This window comes from Pezoporus occidentalis, unplaced genomic scaffold (genome assembly GCF_034315485.1).
Source record: "Pezoporus occidentalis ecotype Australia unplaced genomic scaffold, CSIRO_AGI_Poc_V1 ctg16, whole genome shotgun sequence".
NCBI lineage: Eukaryota > Metazoa > Chordata > Aves > Psittaciformes > Psittacidae > Pezoporus > Pezoporus occidentalis.
In genome coordinates this window covers 1663485-1681978 of record NW_026913425.1, presented here as the reverse complement: position 1 = coordinate 1681978, position 18494 = coordinate 1663485, and the positions used below count along the sequence as shown (strand labels likewise).

General features: G+C 39.0%; 1 protein-coding gene across 9 annotated transcripts in view; it reads right to left on the bottom strand.

Annotated features, from left to right (window-relative positions):
* ERBIN (erbb2 interacting protein) overlaps positions 1–18494 on the bottom strand; it is a 114449-nt gene that overhangs the window by 72342 nt on the left and 23613 nt on the right. For all 9 annotated transcript variants that reach the window (XM_062612328.1, XM_062612334.1, XM_062612332.1 and 6 more), the window contains one exon: positions 1438–1494. The gene's annotated coding sequence lies outside the window, so the exon portion shown is untranslated. The remainder of the gene's footprint in view (positions 1–1437; positions 1495–18494) is intronic.

The window sequence follows — 18494 nt, the reverse complement described above, 5'->3', positions numbered from 1 at the left end:
CTCGATTTTCTTTCATTGTTGCTGTGAAAAAGATCCATGGAAACAAACAGGACAAGTTCCTGACTTCCTATACAAAGAAAACAATGACAATTAAATACACAGAGCAACCAGACTAAGAGATAGTAAGCTTCTGAAAGAGGTATAAAACCATATTAAACTGCTTATGTTTCGACTTTAGTCCTTTGAGGGATTATGTCTGGATCTACTGTTTGAGTAAATGCTGTGCATCATGTACTGTCATCATCTATTCAAGCAGAAAGGAAGAGATACTGTCTTAATTCCTCCAGTTATAACAATATAGTCAAAAGAGATGAACCAGCATAGAGGATGTGAAGGGAAGAGGCATTGCTAGTCATTTGCCATAGGAAGCAACGAACCTTACAAAGCAGTAAGCACAGCTGAGGCAGTAAAATGACAGCACAGTTTCTTATCTCAGCAGAGAATGCCAAAGCACACAAAGGCAGGAAAAAGCAAGCATGTGCAAATGCTTCTATAATCTTCAGTATGAGCTGTTTGTAGCAATGCCAGATAAAATAGGCAGAAGATTTTGTATCTTTTAAACTGGTATTTTTTTTGTGTCTCAAAATTACAGTCACTGAAATGTCAATATTTATTAGCATTTCCCCAATCTGAGCAGCACTATTAATAAAATCAAAGCAGATGGAAGCTACTATCATAAATTGTTGGGTTTAGGATTTTTTTCAGAGTGGTGGGGTGTAATAATGGCTCCTCCACAGAAATTCATAGAGAAGTTCTGAAGACAAAATATTCTATTGGGCATTCTTTTTATTCATGAGAAATATTCGCCTCTAGAAATCCTTACAATATGAGGGAAAAGCCATCTGCACTGGCATCATTTAATAAAGAAAAAAGCTGATTCTGAACATGTGTTGCTTTTCCATAGACCTTTAATCAGAAAACTGAACTTTATTTGGCTTTTTAACACTTTTCATGTTATGTATGCTCTCTAGCTAAAAGTAAGACACCCGTAAGAGAGAAACTATGACACGATGTTCACCTATACTTTAGATCAACAAAGAAGTAAGGACAGTAAGAGGCAAAAGAGGCATTCAAAACATTTTTATTCAAGTTTTTCAAAAATACACTTATCTTTATACGTATATGGACATTGAGCTTTAAAACAGAACTGTTTTTCTGCAACACAATTTCCGATATATTTCCCATTCTACATATGCACACAACTACATTCACTTGTAGTTGGCCCTTGTATGCACACGAATATCGTTCACTTAGCTCTTCAGCATGTATTTTTTGTTAAAAAACCTAATAACATGAGAGACGATGCAGAATAAAATTCAAGTGCTTTGGAGGTAATTATTACAACATGAAGAATGGATTATTACAAAATGAAGAACAGGATTTCTATTTTAATACATCGTGCAGTTGGCCCAGAGGAAAGAAAAATAATGTACTTACCACTGTGTTACTTTTCTCTCCCTGCTGCTTCTTCCCTGAGCTTTCAAAGCCAACATTCTATTTAAGACAAAGATACAAAAATTTTAGTCAACCCTATCCCTACTAGATAAGAACAAATTGACATTTTATTGTATTGGATATTTATCTTTCTTTCAGATATTTATTTTTGATGGTTTGGGTGGTTTTAAAATTAAAAAAAAAAAAAAAAAAAAAAAGAAAAAAGAAAAGCTGTACATGTGTGAGAACTTGAAAGACACTTTCAAGACAGTAGAAATTGCAAATACACTCTTGGAGGAGATTATTTTGTGTGTGTAATGTAGTACAAAACATTGCCTTTTATCCTACTTTAGTTTTTATTTTATAGCATTCTGTCTACAAAATTGTTTCATTTCTACTCCATTTTTAATTGCTGTATTAAATTATTAAATCTTTTATATTAGGCAACTCATATATAATTCTGAAAAAGAAATAAATCAGAAATTAACAGAATGTGCAAAGAGCAGACTTCTATATCAACTTAGTGAATATTTTAGAAAGTTGCAATACGTTTAATAAGGCATATCAGATCATTGACACTATGTTCACTGAAGTAAAGCAATTATAAAACGCAAAAACATTCAACATATTTGACTGAACACATTCAAAATTAGTGGCTGGACCTATAGAAAGGATAAATTCTGCCTTCAACAAAGACAGAAGTAGAACATATCTTCAGCGAGATTAAATGCCACTATGGTCAGACAGATCATCTAACATGAGCATGAAGTCATGTAGAACAGGTAAGAAGCTGAATCAGAGAGGGTATAATCTGTCAGATTTGTAGTAACTAGGAAAAAAAAAAAAATTAAACAGTAGAAAGCACAGGTAGTAGCTTCATTCAATGGATTTACCTATAAAGGGAACTGTATTTTTTTCCTATTAAAAGCAGAATCAGACCATCATATAAACATAAATGCTTCCCCAAAAATCAGAATTGTTTAAGGATGACTGAAAGTTCCTTGGTTTGTGATAAGAAACAAGCAGTAGTACAATCACAGAACAATGAACTCCATCCAAAGTCAGGACTGCTGCAGCAGGACTGTGACATAACAAACTTTCACATTACATGTCATATTCCTAATTCAGGAGTCACTGCTGCCAGCTTCTGCATTTATTCCAAATGGATTCCAATGCACTATACTACACATAAATCTATTTGTTTATTGTCAACAGAAGGACAATCAGAACATGCAAATAGCAAGGAGAAAAAATAATAATACAGGTAAAGGTAACATTAAAGCTTCAAGCCTTTCAAGTTTCCTCCTGAAAAAAAAAAAACAAAACCCTCTGTAAATCTAGCTAGCCTCAGAAATACAGAACAGCAGCACTCAAGACATTTAAAAAGATCAAGAAAGATAGCAAGGATCAAACCAGGTTCTGAAACCTGGGTTATCAGGAGAGTCTGTCAAACTGGCAGCATGCTGCTTCTTTCCTTTTCCACAGTGCTTTGCTCCTAATAAAAAATTATTTAATCTTTACAAAAGGTATTCAGAGGCACTGTTCACAAACAGAAGAAACGCAAGCTTGCAATAGCTCAGCTAGCATAAACAGAATTAATCCAGAGAGTACGATAGCGCAGGGCTGGATCTGACAGTGGGACAGGAAGGTGATTGTGCCTCTGAAAGAAAAAGGCATAAGGTCAATAATTTGAAGGCAGAGCATTCAGACTAGAAAAAAGATCTAAGAAATAGTTAGCCCCATAATAATAATAATGAAATCAATAAACAAAAAGGGATTACTCTTGCATCATTTCCTGACACCTGTTAGGCTGCCTCTGTTGAAATGCCCAGAAGAATAAAATACATTTGTAGCGAGCCATTACCAAATCATGAACTGTTTGCAGACTTCCAAACCTAGCACAAGGAACTCATCTGTTCCCAACCATCCAGAAGAAATAATATACAGGATTAAAAAAACCACAGTAAGTTGGATGTGTGTGCATAAAGGGAGGAATACACACTACCAACTAGATATTTCAGGTCATTGTGCTTTGGAAATTCAGCAGCTGTACACTGAACAAAAGACAACAGTTACAGAATCAGACAAGAATAATGAGCACTCTGCAACCAACGTTACCTTAATGCCACTTGCAACTGTGACACTGAGTCAGAAAAATCTTAAATCTGTACCAGAAGAGAAGACGTAAGTGTGTGGTCTAAACATCTGGTAGTACTGCTCTCGTGAGACTTCACTTGTAGTATTGTGTACAGTTCTGGTGTCCTCAACATAAAAAGGATATGGAACTGTTGGGACAAGTCCAGAGAAGGGCCACGAGCATTATCAGGGGACTGGAGAATGTTTCCCTATGAAGATAGGCTGAGAAAGTTGGGGCTGTTCAGCCTGGAGAAGAGAAGGCTGCGTGGAGACCTCATAGCAGCCTTCCAGTATCTGAAGGGGGCCTACAAAGATGCTAGGGAGGGACTCTTCATTAGGGACTGCAGTGGTAGGACAAGGGGTAACGGATTAAAACTTAAATAGGGGAAGTTTAGATTGGATATAAGGAAGAAGTTCTTTACTGTAAGGGTGGTGAGGCATGGAATGGGTTGCCCAAGAAAGCTGTGAATGCTCCATCCCTGGCAGTGTTCAAGGCCAGGTTGGACAGAGCCTTGGGTGACATGGTTTAGTGTGAGGTGTCCCTGCCCATGGCAGGGGGGTTGGAACTAGATGATCTTAAGGTCCTTTCCAACTGGACTTGTTCCAACAGTTCCATATCCTTTTTATGTTGAGGACACCAGAACTGTACACAATACTCCAAGTGAGGTCTCATGAGAGCAGAGGGGCAGGATCACCTCCTTTGACCTGCTGGTCACGCTCCTTTTGATGCAGCCCAGGATACGGCTGGCTTTCTGGGCTGCAAGCGCACACTGAAGCCGGCTCATGCTCATTTTCTCATCACCCAACACCCCCAAGTCCTTCTCTGCAGGACTGCTCTGAATCTCTTCTCTGCCCAACCTGTAGCTGTGCCTGGGATTGCTCTGACCCAGGTGCAGGACCTTGCACTTGGCATGGTTAAGCTTCATAAGGTTGGCATCAGCCCACCTCACAAGCGTGTCAAGGTCCCTCTGGATGGCATTCCTTCCCTCCAGCGTATCAACCGAACCACACAGCTTGGTGCCATCGGCAAACTTGCTGAGGGCACACTCAATCCCACTGTCCATGTCACCGACAAAGATGTTGAACAAGACCGGTCCCAGCACCAATCCCTGAGGGACACCACTCGTTACTGGTCTCCAGTTGGACATTGAGGCATTTACCACAACTTTTTGTGTGCGGCCACCCAGCCAGTTCTATATCCACTGAGTGGTCCATCCATCAAATTGATGTCTCTCCAATTTACAGACAAGGATGTCATGCAGGACTGTGTCAAACGTTTTGCACAAGTCCAGGTAGATGACATCAACTGCTCTACCCCTGTCCATCAGTTCCATAGCATCATCACAGTACGTCATCAAATTGGTCAGGCAGGATTACCCCTTAGTAGAAGCCATGCTGGCTGTCACCAAACGCCTTGTTGTTTTTCATATGCCTTAGCATGCCTTCCAGGAGAATGTGCTCCAAGATTTTGCCAGGCACAGAGATGAGACTGACTGGTCTATTCCCTATGAAATCCTTGCCTCAAAACTGGAGAGGCATGGATTTAACCGATGGACCACTCAGTGGATAAGGATGTGATGTGGATGGCCACATACAGAGAGGTAGGGTCAATGGCTTGACCAAGGGGAGACAGCAACTGGTGTTCCTCAGTTGGTGCTGTTTTAACATCTTTGTCACTGACATGGGCAGTGGGATTGATGCACCTGCAGCACATCTGCCAATGACACCAAGCTGTGTGGTTCAGTTGACACACTGGAGGGAAGTAATGGCATCCAGAGGGACCTTGTCAGGTCTGAAGCCTCTCACAGGCTCGAGAGGTGGGCCTGTGAGAACAAGCACAGCTACAGGCTGGGCATAGAATAGCTTGAGAGCAGCCCTGAGGAGAAGGATTTGGGGGTGTTGATTGATGAGAAGTGCAACATGAGCCAGCAGTGTGCACTCACAGCCCAGGAAGCCAACTGTGTGCTGGGCTGCATCAAAAGGAGCGTGTCCAGCAGGTCAAAGAAGGTGATTCTCCCCTCTACTTCACTCTCATGAGACCTCACCTGTAGTACCACCTCCAGCTCTGGGGCCTCCAACACAAGGAGGATATAGAGCTGCAGGAAGAGGTACAGAGGAGGCTATGAAGATGCTCAGAGGGCTGGAGCACCTCTCTGTGAAGACCTGCTGAGAGAGGTGGGGTTGTTCAGCCTGGACAAGGCTCTGGGGAGACATTAGAGCAGCCTTCCAGTACCTAAAAGGAGCCTACAAGAAATCTGGAGAGGGACATCATCCAAGCACATGTAGGGATAGGACCAAAAGGAATAGCTTTAAGCTGACTGAGAGGAGATTTAGATTAGATATTTGGGAAAAATTCTTCCCTGTGAGGGTAGTGAGACATCGGAACCTGTTGCCCAGAGAAGCTGTGGCTGCCCCATCCCTGGCAGTGTTCAAGGCCAGGTCGGATGGGGCTTTGAGCAACTTGGTGTAGTGGAAGGTGTCCCTGCCAATGGCAGGGGGGTTGGAACTAGATTTTTAAGGTCCCTTCCAACCCAAACCATTCTATGATGAACCTATGACTTTAGATGGGGCCTACAACTGACCCAATAAACTTCTTTCTTACTATAATTTTCACACAAATATATTTTACCTTATATCCTTGTCATACTTTCAATTGCTTATTGGAAGACTTTCAACAGGTACTGAAATACTAGTAGCAAACTTTCGCATGAGAGATCAGGAAATAGGGTTATACTTCAGTACACTGAATGACAGTGAATAACCCACAAGATATTTTTACTTTCTTCAGGCTGTTTTACCAAAAAAAAAAAAAAGAAAAAAAAACACCAAAAACTGCAGTGAAACCACAACACTTAAGCTCTTAATTTCCTCATTTAAGGAAAGGTTGGAAATAAATATCTTAAAAATTGCTTACTTCAGAGATATTTCAGGCAGCCTTTGGCCTGTGGCAACCATCCTCCATTTTATATACTGAAAACAGTGTAAACAGTGAGTTATTTCCTTAAAATAATTCCAGAAGAGTATTGCAGGGGCCAGATTACCTATGCTTGCCTTTAAACATACACTACATTCAGTTAGAAAGCATGTTTAGCTAAAAAGACTTTAGACTGATTAAGATTATCCACACCAGAGACACATATGATGCAGAAACAGATCCCATCCTGCAGTACTAAAATCTATCCTGTAAACCATGAACAATTTAGGGGCAATAAGATTAGTTGTATTTTTTCCCTTTTGGAACAGGGACCAGGAAGATGAGGGACTCCGAAGCAGACCAAGGAAGTGCAACTGCATGGATAATCAGTATCACTGTCCTGAGTGAAATAGGTTTTGCCTGAAGGAGGATATGCAGAATATTGTTATTAAGCACTGGGGAGCATATAGAGATGCACATAATTATTTATAACACAACAATAATAAAGACATTTTACTGTCGGTGGTGACTGGCAAGATTCTTATTCAAACACAGTCTACTACATAGGTGAGAAATTTATGCCCTGCAGTGTGCTAGATTTGAAAAGAGTAACATATGATCTTGACTGAGGAAATAAAAGATCAACAAAGATAAATACAGATGGCAAAATATTTATCTCTAGGTAGCATACCTTTTGAAATCAAATAGACATTTCACACAAAGTAGGAAGGTCTGCAGATCACAAGCAGTTTAGTTAATCTTGGACTCCCCCACTGAGGAACATGGAGGGACAAGAGCAGAGGACCAAGAAGACACAAACAATTCAGAGACCATTCTCAAGAAAGAGAGCATCCTGTTTTTCCTGGAAGCAGATGCTGTCACCATGCCTCCCAGCTTCTCATTACTTTGGTGTCTGAACAAAAGCCAGATGTTTAGAGCAAAGAAACAATCTCTGCTGCATGTATTGTCTCACTGACAAAAACCTGACAAGCTCTGGGAGCTGCACTGGTCTTGGGTGGACAAGTCTAAGATGTTAACTATGACACGTAAGACTGACCTACTTGAGGATTTGTTACCTCTTTACTACTAAAGCTGTCACAGCTGCTGGCAACCAGAATTCTTCAGAGCAGGAAGAGGACAGTTTACAACACATTTTCCGTGAGCACACAAGATTCACATTTGCTTTCAGCACGCCCCAGAATAACCTGTATTTGGTGTACTTGCAGTTGTGCAAGTGTTCTGCCAAGGGATACGGGTACACTTTAAAAACAATGAAATGGAAAAGGCACTTTTCATAAAACCCTGACTGGCTGACTTGCTATATGAATCATATTTTAATACTGAGATTTTCATTGTTTTGCCAGAGTATCTGCAGTTCTATTAAAGATATTTTTAATGATCTTAAAACTGAAATAAATCCCCAGAGGCTAGCAATATTAAATTTTGTTCATTACTTACAGTACCATAACAGAACTTTTGGACAAGACTGTTAAAGAAACACATTCGTACCTGCACAGATGCAGATAAATCAGATCTCCTGAATTTTGTTGTTGATTGCTGTCCCTTGGGGAAGCTGGTCAAAGAAGGTTCTCTCCAAGGTATAATTGAAGATTGCAAATTAGGCTTCAGTTTAAATAAACTATTTCAAAATTATTTCTCTCACTTGTGCGGGTACAGCTGCAAAAACTCTCACCCTATATGTGTTCCGAGTGCAAAGTACGGTTTTGCAACAAAATAAACATAGCTAAATTTAGAAAAACTGCCTGGGATTCAAAAATCCCTCTTTACAGTAGTGCAGCTAGTGCAGAAAAGACAAGTGGGGCCAAGTTTGATCTCATCAGTCAAAAACTGCCATAATGCACTTGTGTCAGAAGGGGGTTGCTTCTCAATCCTTCTAACTGCAAGGAGTCACAAGACATCAAGATGCCTGTTTGTCAAAACATAAGCCTTAGCATGTAAGTGCTGAAGTTTTTCTTCAACAGGAATTAAATGTAATATTGTCATTAAGCAAAGACAATTACATCTACAACACCATCAGAAGGCCCAGCTGTTCCAGGTCAGTAATCATATTGCGATTTTTAATTACCTTTACACCCAATATTCCTCCTAAAAGTAGCAAGACATAGCACGACTGTCCAGTGTTTGTCCCAAGTAATTAGAATTGCACAGTGATGGACGCTAGAAGTACACCTCACCAGGTCATGTGGTCCAACCTACCAACAACACTACCACATTAGGGCCAACTTCAACATTAGATCAAAGTCAAAAGCTACAAGTTGAGATTTAGTGCTTTTCATGAACCATGGAGATGCATGTGTCTGAGCCTTCACTCTAGAAAAATTTCCTAGTCAATGTAATTGCTGTTTGAGATACTCTTTTTCCAAATTTTACTAAAGCAGCTGAATAATCACACACTGATTCAATCATTCATGAATTCATGGTATACAATGCTTCATCTTACAGTAATTCCAGTATCTTTTACTGCCCTGAAAATAAAAGTACCAGGAAGATCCCCTTTTAGAATCAAGATGGCTTATATGAATGGATGGAAATGAAATTAGAGAAATCACTATTTAATTGGAAATTATTTCTATTATTTCTATTTTACAGGAGGTAACAAATACATTCACCCAAGTAGATCCAGTGCTCACAGGCTTGCAAATTATTGATTTCCATAAAACAAGATTGCTTTGCAGAACAGTAAAGGTTAGGAGGATTGAATTGTTACTATACTGTTGCTAGTAATTCTACTAGCAAAACCATGCACAGCAGAAAAGTACCTATGGGCTTTGATCAATCAGACACAGCTTCCTGGACCACTTACCTTGACCTCACAAACCACACTTAGGGACCCACCAGCATGTCTCAGAACAGCAACAGTCTGTATCACATGCACTGTCACAATTCTTTACCAAGCTACTTTTCTCTAAGTGACATTTCTGCTAACTTACTGAGTGGAAGTGAGTAGCTGAGTCAAGCTACACATGGAGGTCTAGTTAACCCTGAGGAAGCTGTTGTTAGTGGTAACACAAGGAACACGACTCAATGTAGGAATTAAAAAATTAAAAAAACCCCAAACAACACAAAAAACCCACACCACAAAACCTCAAGCTTCAGCCATTTCAAAGATTTCCACTGCGACTACAGAATTGACAATTTTAGAGAAGACTGGACATACCTACCTCACAATTAACACCACAAACAATGTGACTTGAGCACTCAAGATAAAAAGAGAGGCTGCAAATCCATTATAAAAACTATCTAGATCTGGTGCCCTCACCCTTTGCTTCTATGCAACACCCTTCCTTTTCACCCTTTCCCCTCATCCTCTCTGTTCTTAAAAGAGTTCCCAATCAGTACACAAATCCTAGACAGTGACAGCTCCAAATGGTCAGAGCTTTTCCAGGCTTATTATTGTTAGCCACAACAAATGTGCTAAGACCTCAGCTTGCTTTCTTCCAAAGCAGCACAAAAGAGACTGTTGATGGGAAAGAGGAATGTGGAAAAATTGGTAAACAAATGACTAAGATAATACGAATACTTAAGTGACGGAATACACCAGTTTAATCAGTAATCAGATTTGTAATTAAAAACATGAAACCCAGTCACAAACACACTGAACTACACCAGAGTGTATACCACTATTTCTAGAAAGGCCACATTTGAATTAAATTAAATATGTCATTAACTTGTATGATGACCCTTACCTCTTTTTCCCTACTGCCTACATGTAAACCCTTTTCCCTTCTCTACTTCACCACACCCACATTCTTTATTTGATATTTAAATACTTTAGGGAGGGACATATCTCATTTTATTTGCACTGTACTTAAGAAATATGGCACTATATCTTACAGGGACCATGGGTGTGTATAAAATGCTGGTGTCACCCAACACCCACACTTCTATGAGCAAGAAGTGATTGGCTAAATATTGCACTAAGTAGATGCTGACTCACACAGATAACCTGTTAACTGTTTAGTATGAGGAAGACAGTAGTGATATAGATACTGAAGTGACTATGGCTACCAAGCATGACAGAAAGCAAAGATGTTTGGCACAATATCTAATTGTATACCAACTTGTGAAACTTAATCAAACAAGTCCCAGGATGAGTCACCCACCTGAATGGCTCCAAGATTGTCAGAGTGTGCACTCCTGTCCTAATACACAAATTACCTGAGATTCAAGTCCTCTTGGACAACATTTAAGTATAGCTTCTCAACATCCCAGATGAACAAGCTATTACTTACATCTCATTAATAAGAACAATAAAGGTGGTATATTTGTCTCCATTTAAAGCTTAGGTAGACAGAGACACCCTCAACATACCTCCTGTATCAGGCACTTTTTTGTCAGTTATGTAACAGTTTGTGCATAAAATCGGATCATAGAGCTGTTTCAGAATATTAAAGTACAGAAGGCTGTAGATATATGCTGCATCAGAAACGTAGGCACAGACAGAATTCAGACTGCAAATTTAACAGAGTCTGTGAATGTTTGTGGCACTCTAAATTCATGAATTTCTCTTGTGCCTGTGGCCTTTTATTGCTGCTGGCTACTCCAGGGCATTCTGGAACACAGTTTGAGCTGCTAACCAGCTGAGGGTTTATCAAAGTATCACAGAATGGTTAAGGGTGGAAGGGACCTTAAAGAACATCTTGTTTCAACCCTGCTGCTATGGGCAGGGACACTAGATCAGGTTGCTCAAAGCCTCATCCAGCCTAGCCTTAAAACTGCCAGGGATGGGGCAGCCACAACTTCTCTGGGCAACCTGTTCCAGTGTCTCATCACCCTCATGCTAAAGAATTTCTTTCGAATATCTAATCTAAATCTACCCTCTTCCAGTTTAGAGCCATTCCCCCTTGCCCTATCCCTATATGCCCTTGTAAAAAGTCCCCTTCCAGACTTCTTGTCAGACCCGTTTAGGTATTGGAAGACTGCTATAAAGTCTCCCCAGAGGCTGTCTGAATTTATCGAATTATGCATAAAATACTAATTGTTAGAACAAATAACCACTTAGTAGTCTGAAATAGGTTAGAAAATAGCTAGTAGGAGGTAGATGAATCTTTTACATTTTCCATTTTTCAGAAACACAATTTTATAGCATAATGGAGACTTCGAATTAATTTTTTTTTCCCAAAAATAGTAGAAACTAACAGCAAATAGTTCCTATAATTGTATACAGATCTTACTCCACCAGCCAAGTCATTGTTAGGGTATGCAAATTCCCGAGTTCCCTTTCCTTCCAGGGCAGAATTGAGAAGCGCAAGTTAAGCAACACTTAAATCTATTATCAAATGCCATTTTTACACACACACGTGTACAGACATAACTTTCCAGCTAACAATTGCTATTATGAACCTTTGACTTCCTTCTGCATTTATTTTGTTCCTCACTGCTTTACAAAGTTGAATTAGGAAGTATCACTGACCACTTTAATTTCAGATACAATCAGCAATCTGAGAACTTGCTTGCAAAACTGCTAAACATTCATAGCTACGAATGAAATTAACCTCAGCTGTGCTCTCATATACAAAGTGATACGAAAATACTAGGGTGTTGTTGCTTGTTTTGAGTGGGTTTAGAGTGAAAGCTGTCAGATACTTTTTATAGCTTCAACTGTCAATTACTGTGTACATCAATTCACTGTCATAACAGTGTATCATTAACTCACTCCATATGCGCATTGTGAAGATCAATTCTTCAATGCCAATGTTTTCTTTAAACAATAACAAAGGAGAACACCAGGATGAATAATACACTTCTACATTCAAAACACGAATTAGATAGGGGAATTAGCACTGATTTCAAGTAGGGATACACTCTCAAGGCAAGCATCCAGTATTAAAACTTTTTAGTTTAGCTTTGCACAATTGAACAGGTGTCTTACTGGAAGTTTCCTGCTTGAATCAACATTAAATTCATAACCAACCACGACAGCTACTATAACTAAACATATACAACATCAAAACAAAATGTATTTTTACTCTATTACACTTCACACAGGCATGCACCATCTGCCACTGAGGTGTGATCCGCTCCTCCATAACATTATCACATTACACTTGAAAAAACTAATGCTGCTGCTTAATCACATGGTTTGAACCAATTTCTAAACATTAAACCTTGGCTTGCTGTCAGACCTCCTCACTACCAGCCTGAGAATCAAATAGGAAGGAGCCACTAGATTTTCACCATATAATTTAAAGATACCCAAACCCCTGTTGCAAGCCAGTTCACATTCTGCAAATACTGGTCTAGAAGTGATTTATTTCACGGACAGAATGGAACTATAAAATCCCCCTGGACATTCACTATGTAACAGGATAACAATCCTCTTCTAACACACATAAACAATCCAGGACCGAGCCACCACAAGCCACAAGCCATCTGAACTAAAAAAAAAAGGCAAACAGTCCATTAAGGCAATAAAGGTTTCTATCATTTGAAGTCACAGAGCTGCACAGTAATTAATCCCCAGCTCTCAAGAAAATTTAAGGATATTAATACACTGAATGCAGCTGATTTGAAAATAAGTCCTATCTTTTCCTGCCTAACAAAAAGTCCTCTGCAGACTTAATTTGAAATAACCAATGCAGAGATACCTTCTGAGTCTGGAAAAACAAGAACATAATTGTTATTTAAAACCCCGGGTAGACGATGGCAGTGTCTCCTGGATATAAATTTATTGTGTTCCCTCTGATAAGTTATAATGAGGGTTGTATTGCCTCAATTCTGAATGGCTTTTATTATACTTAATCTAAACTAACAAAGTATAAATGAAACAACTGCTTGTGTGTAGTCTGCGAATCACCTGTAGGTTTCTCTGCATTCACAATTTCTCCTTCTTTGAAGGGCTGTCTAGGAGAAATATACTGCCTGGAGGAATGTGCCCTTCACATATTAACACAAGTGCTACTAAATTGCATGCTCCAAATGTGTTTCGAAAATTATATTTATGCATCTCCCAAAATCCTTTTACTGCAGTTTCCCAGCCCAATCCAGCTCACAGTATCTTCCGGTAACATGTGAAATGCACTATTAGCTCTGATAGCCAAACAATGCAGGTTTGGGGTTTCTTTGGTTTTTAGATACAGCTCCTTACGAGTTTGGGTGTGAGCCCTAACAAACTGACATCTATTTCATCTAACAAATTCTTGTCTCCAACAAACCAATATAAGATCTGGACAAAATAAGTCTGTATTTAAAGTTTTCATAGCAATAAAGTAAATAACCTGTTTGCCTGAAGATTATGGAATTCTAAATTCTTAGAAGAAAACAGACACTCATTTAACAGCATTAGATGAGATCTCTATGCAATATTCTGTCTAGACATAAGAAACCAAAAAAAAAAAAAAATCTTATTTTTAACATGTCAGTCATCTTTGTTAACAGCTAAAAAAGCATTAATTTTTTTTCTCTAATATGGAAAAATCTCAGTAATGAAGATCAGTAGTGAGATTAATAGACTAATTCCATTCTAGATAGCAGCTTTCATTTTAATTCCATTAAGGGATCAGAACTGAAACAGGCTGCTCATGTCATGTATAAAATCATTCAACACAGTTTTAATGCATGCACTCTGTGACAATGTACATAGTCCAGTCTTCACATAAAACTATATGAATCTAGAAAATATGCATTTTAAGTTAACAATTATGCCGCGTTCACACCAGTAAGAGGCTGGGCTGAGAATTAATGCAAACAGCATGATCTATAGATAGAGACCAGAATGAATGCTAGCAGTAAGATAACAGTAGTGCTATTAGCACTCCTGTTCTAAAGAAACATTCCCAACAGCTTAAATGAGACCCTGTAGGCCAGTATCTAAACACAAAATAGCAGACACTGAGACAGAGCTTAACCTATTTATCTAACACCCACTAGTTTAAGACTAATGAGTCTTAAATTTAAATCTTGCTAGATGTAAAAATGCCTGGGTAATTGCTGTTTACAGTAACACTTCTCTCTCTAATCTGTTACTGTTTGCTTTAAATGCACACCTAAAGAAAACTACAACTGACATGCCTTAAAAGGAGGGAAATTTAAAACAGAAGCCTTTACCCTCAGTCAAAATCTTCTCTCTTAAAGAGGTAGGGGAATAAAAAGAAAAATAAGAAAAAACATAAAAAAAGGAGAAACAAAAAAATTGGTTGGTTTGTTAAAGTCTCCTATCAGCCCAAGGTTTCTTAGAGACCTGATACAGCTCTACAGGTGATCCTTCCAATTAAAGAATCCTCAATAAAGATGAGAGCCCCTAAAGGCTGATCTCTTTTGTTTCCTCATCCATTCCATTGATTTCTTGTCCTGCTGGTTAGTCCACTCCTCACCATTCTTCTGCTTCTTCTTCTTGTCCAATATTCCAATTCTTGCTGGCCCCAAATTGCTTTCTCTGCCTTTCTAACACGACAGTGTCCCTGACCCTCTTCAATCTCATAGGAAAGCTCCTGATGACGAGCACTTCTGGGGATTGCAAACTTGAATTCAGTGTGTATAAAACCATAACTTAATTTCAAATACCAGCAACAACTGTTCTTATCACCTGCTTTGATGACTTCTGTGGAAATCACTAGCATCACAGAATAGTTGGGGTTGGAAAGGACCTTACAATCATCTAGTTCCAACCCACCTGCCATGGTCAAGGACACTTTGCACTAAATCATGTGTGCTCAATCTGGCCTTGAACAATGCCAGGGATGGAGCATTTACCACTGCTTTGGGCAACATGTTCCAGTGCCTCAACACCCTCACAGTAAAGAACTTCTTTATATGGGTGTCATCGGCAAACTTGCTGAGGGTACACTCAATCCCACTGTCCATGTCACCAACAGAGATGTTGAACAGGATTGGTCCCTACACCAACCCCTGAGGGACACCACTTGTTACTGGTCTCCAGCTGGACATTGAGAAAACACAAATCCTTTAACCTAAAACCAGACTGAACTAAATTAATTACACAATTGTAATCCATAACTTCCTGAGTGACCAAGAAGCAGAGTGAGCCACTTTTGTTTAATTTTCTTGCCACTTCTCTACTCTGCTCTCGTAAGACCCCACCTGCAGTACTGCATTCAGCTTTGGGCCCCCCACACAAGAAGGATGTGGAGCAGCTGTTGGAGCAAGTCCAGAGAAGGGCCACAAAGACCATCAGAGTGCTGGAGCACCTCTCCTAGGAACACAGGCTGAGAGAGTTGGGTTTGTCCGGCCTCCTCCAGGCTTTGGGGAGACCTTAGAGCAGCCTTCCAGTATATGGACACTGCTCACTACTATGACATTACCCTGGTTTAGATTTGTTGTTTCCTAAGCATCTAGAAAGACATCCTTTAACTGATTTCCATTTAAAACTGAAGTAGAAAAGGAATTTTTATACAGATGATTTGGCTGAATAGTTTCCAAGTGCTCTTTTTAAAAAGGAACAAATAAATGCTGCTGATTAAACTTTATACTTATTACATACAATCAAAATCAATTCATAGTCATTTATACTTTATCAAACACAAAGAGGTTTTAAATACGCAATTGGTTATTTGGCACCTTTCACTGTCAGGTGCAACTCCAAATCCTTCTACACTGACTCCTAAGAATATTGCATCCATCATCTTTTTTTAATGAATATTTTAGTATTAGCTGTACAAGACCACCTGCACATAAAAGCTATGTTTCCTGTACTTACGGAGTTAGTCATCCTGCACATGACTGCAAGCTGATGGTCCAGAGCAAGCTATTTATGCTGCAGCTTACCAGAAAGAATACCAATTAACAAGTTTGGGGTTTTTTTGAGTTTTCAAAAATAGCTTTAAATATTTACCTAACTTCATCAAAAGAGTACTATTCTTTTCCCTCACTTTGCCTTTCCTAAATTACAGGAAGCTATTTTAACCATTGTACTCATCATTCTTCCTACCAAGGATCAGTGATACCAAGCAGACCACCCATAAGCCTTTTATTTTTTTCCTCCAAAGTGAATAACTAACAATTCCTTCTTTACAAAGATCCTTAGAATTACTTCTCAGTCCTTGGTGAGCAGTATTTCCAATAACTTGGTTTTATATCAGAATAAGGTTTTTTTTTTTCTTTCTGCATGTGTTTTATTAGCTATTCCATTTGCCTCTCCTCTGAAACTGATGTTCACTTTGAGTTACTCACTTCAAAGAAAAATCTGTCATCTCTTTTTGTCCTAAAATCAAGCTACTGATGATCTTTAAGATGCCTTCCAACCCAAACCGTTCTATGATTCAGTGAATCTGTGAAATACACAGCATTCTTCCTATCGTACCCCTCCCTTACAAATTTAAAGCAACTCATTCTTTCTGCTTTTGTGTACAAGGCTTCTTTGGCCTGAACTTATTGCAGACTGGCTAGCTGCAAATTAGCCTGCTCCATTTTCTGCTCTTCGTGACAGCCAGTGTTTCTCATACTGATGTAGAGTTATGTAATACATCAGGCTGTGAAGCTCTCAGCACCATTGTTGTATGATCTTCCAGACATAATAACAGTACTGGAAATCTGTACATCATATAAACTTGTACAATTAAACTTGTAATTTTTTTACAATTTAAATTCATATAAAAGAAAGTATTTAGGCAGAAAAGTACTATGGCACATGCATTACAGCTCCCCACAACTGCTTAAGACATCATTGGAAATAAACCATTTTACTAGGTATTTCTTTCTTGTCATCATTTATTCCCATTAACTGGAAAATATACTTTCCTATTATAACAGATACAGTGACACCATTAAGAAAAAATTGAGGTGAGCGGAAGAAGGGAAAACAACAAAAAAAGGACGAAACAGTCAATGAGGTCTGTGAGTGACAAAGAACCCATATCTGAAGGGTTCTGAAGTGAAGGTATAAGCACAGACATTCTTGAACCAGCAAACTGCACTGCCCAAGACCTTCCAATACAACTGTCAAAGATAGTTTGCTTGCATACACTAGTTAGTACTCTTATCTCCACTGAAGAATGTAGCTGGAAAAGGAGATGAAAGCAGAAGAGGAAGCCAGAATGCATATGCTATTTAAATAAGATAGAAATATTTTGTGCATACTTTTCTTCTGAAATCACCACTCATGTTAATGGCACCACATAAAAAAATTTTTATTTGCTAGCTGCTGAGTTGACAAATGTGATTCAAGAACTGCTTATGCAATGCAAGAGGGAGTTTCCAAATACCTAGCCTTTGCATAGAAGTAAACAAATTTGCCTAGATGCAGTCAGGATTAACACTGTTTTCCTCAGAATATCCAGTTTTGGCCATATGACAACGAGGAAGCTTATCATGCAAGCTCACCCTCTGATAACCTAATCTTGTTTTAGACTGACTCTTAGCAGTGCACACATTTTAAGTGATAAACTAACTACCACCCTTCATAAGTCCTTAAACTAAAATACTATTCAACAAAGCAATCTAACAGATTTCAATACTGAAATGCCCATAGGCATGAGAGTCATTTTCACCTATCGAAACAGCTTGTCCATACTTCTTCTGCACTACAGTGAACACCAGCCTGACAGAATGACGAGTTCCCAAAGTGTATTGCCAAGATAAAACATATCTTGTGCTGACTGGATTAACCTATGAAGGTTAATCCACCTTAGATACATTTGAGCAGGTACTGCCTGTCAGAACTTGTTAATAGAAGTAGTAAGGGGGAGATTTAGGCCAGCATTTATTGCTACAAGGAGAAATGAATCAGCCAAGAGGGCTCACAGAGTAAATATGCAAACCAAAGCTTATATAAGAAGTTTGGAATATGTCCAAAACCCATTGAAATAAACGAAACAAGAGAATACTGAAGGGAGGAGATATAGGGAGTCCTCTTCAGCAGATACTGTTGTCTTTATTCAGATGGAAGTCTTGATGGCAAGACAATGAAATAGGATTTTCCTTAACTGACTCTAATTACAGACAGCTTCAAAGCAGCATCCTTTAAGCATGGTCAGAAGATCAAACATGCTCCATTGCAAAAAGAGCTGCAAACACCCTGTACAAGTGAAGATTT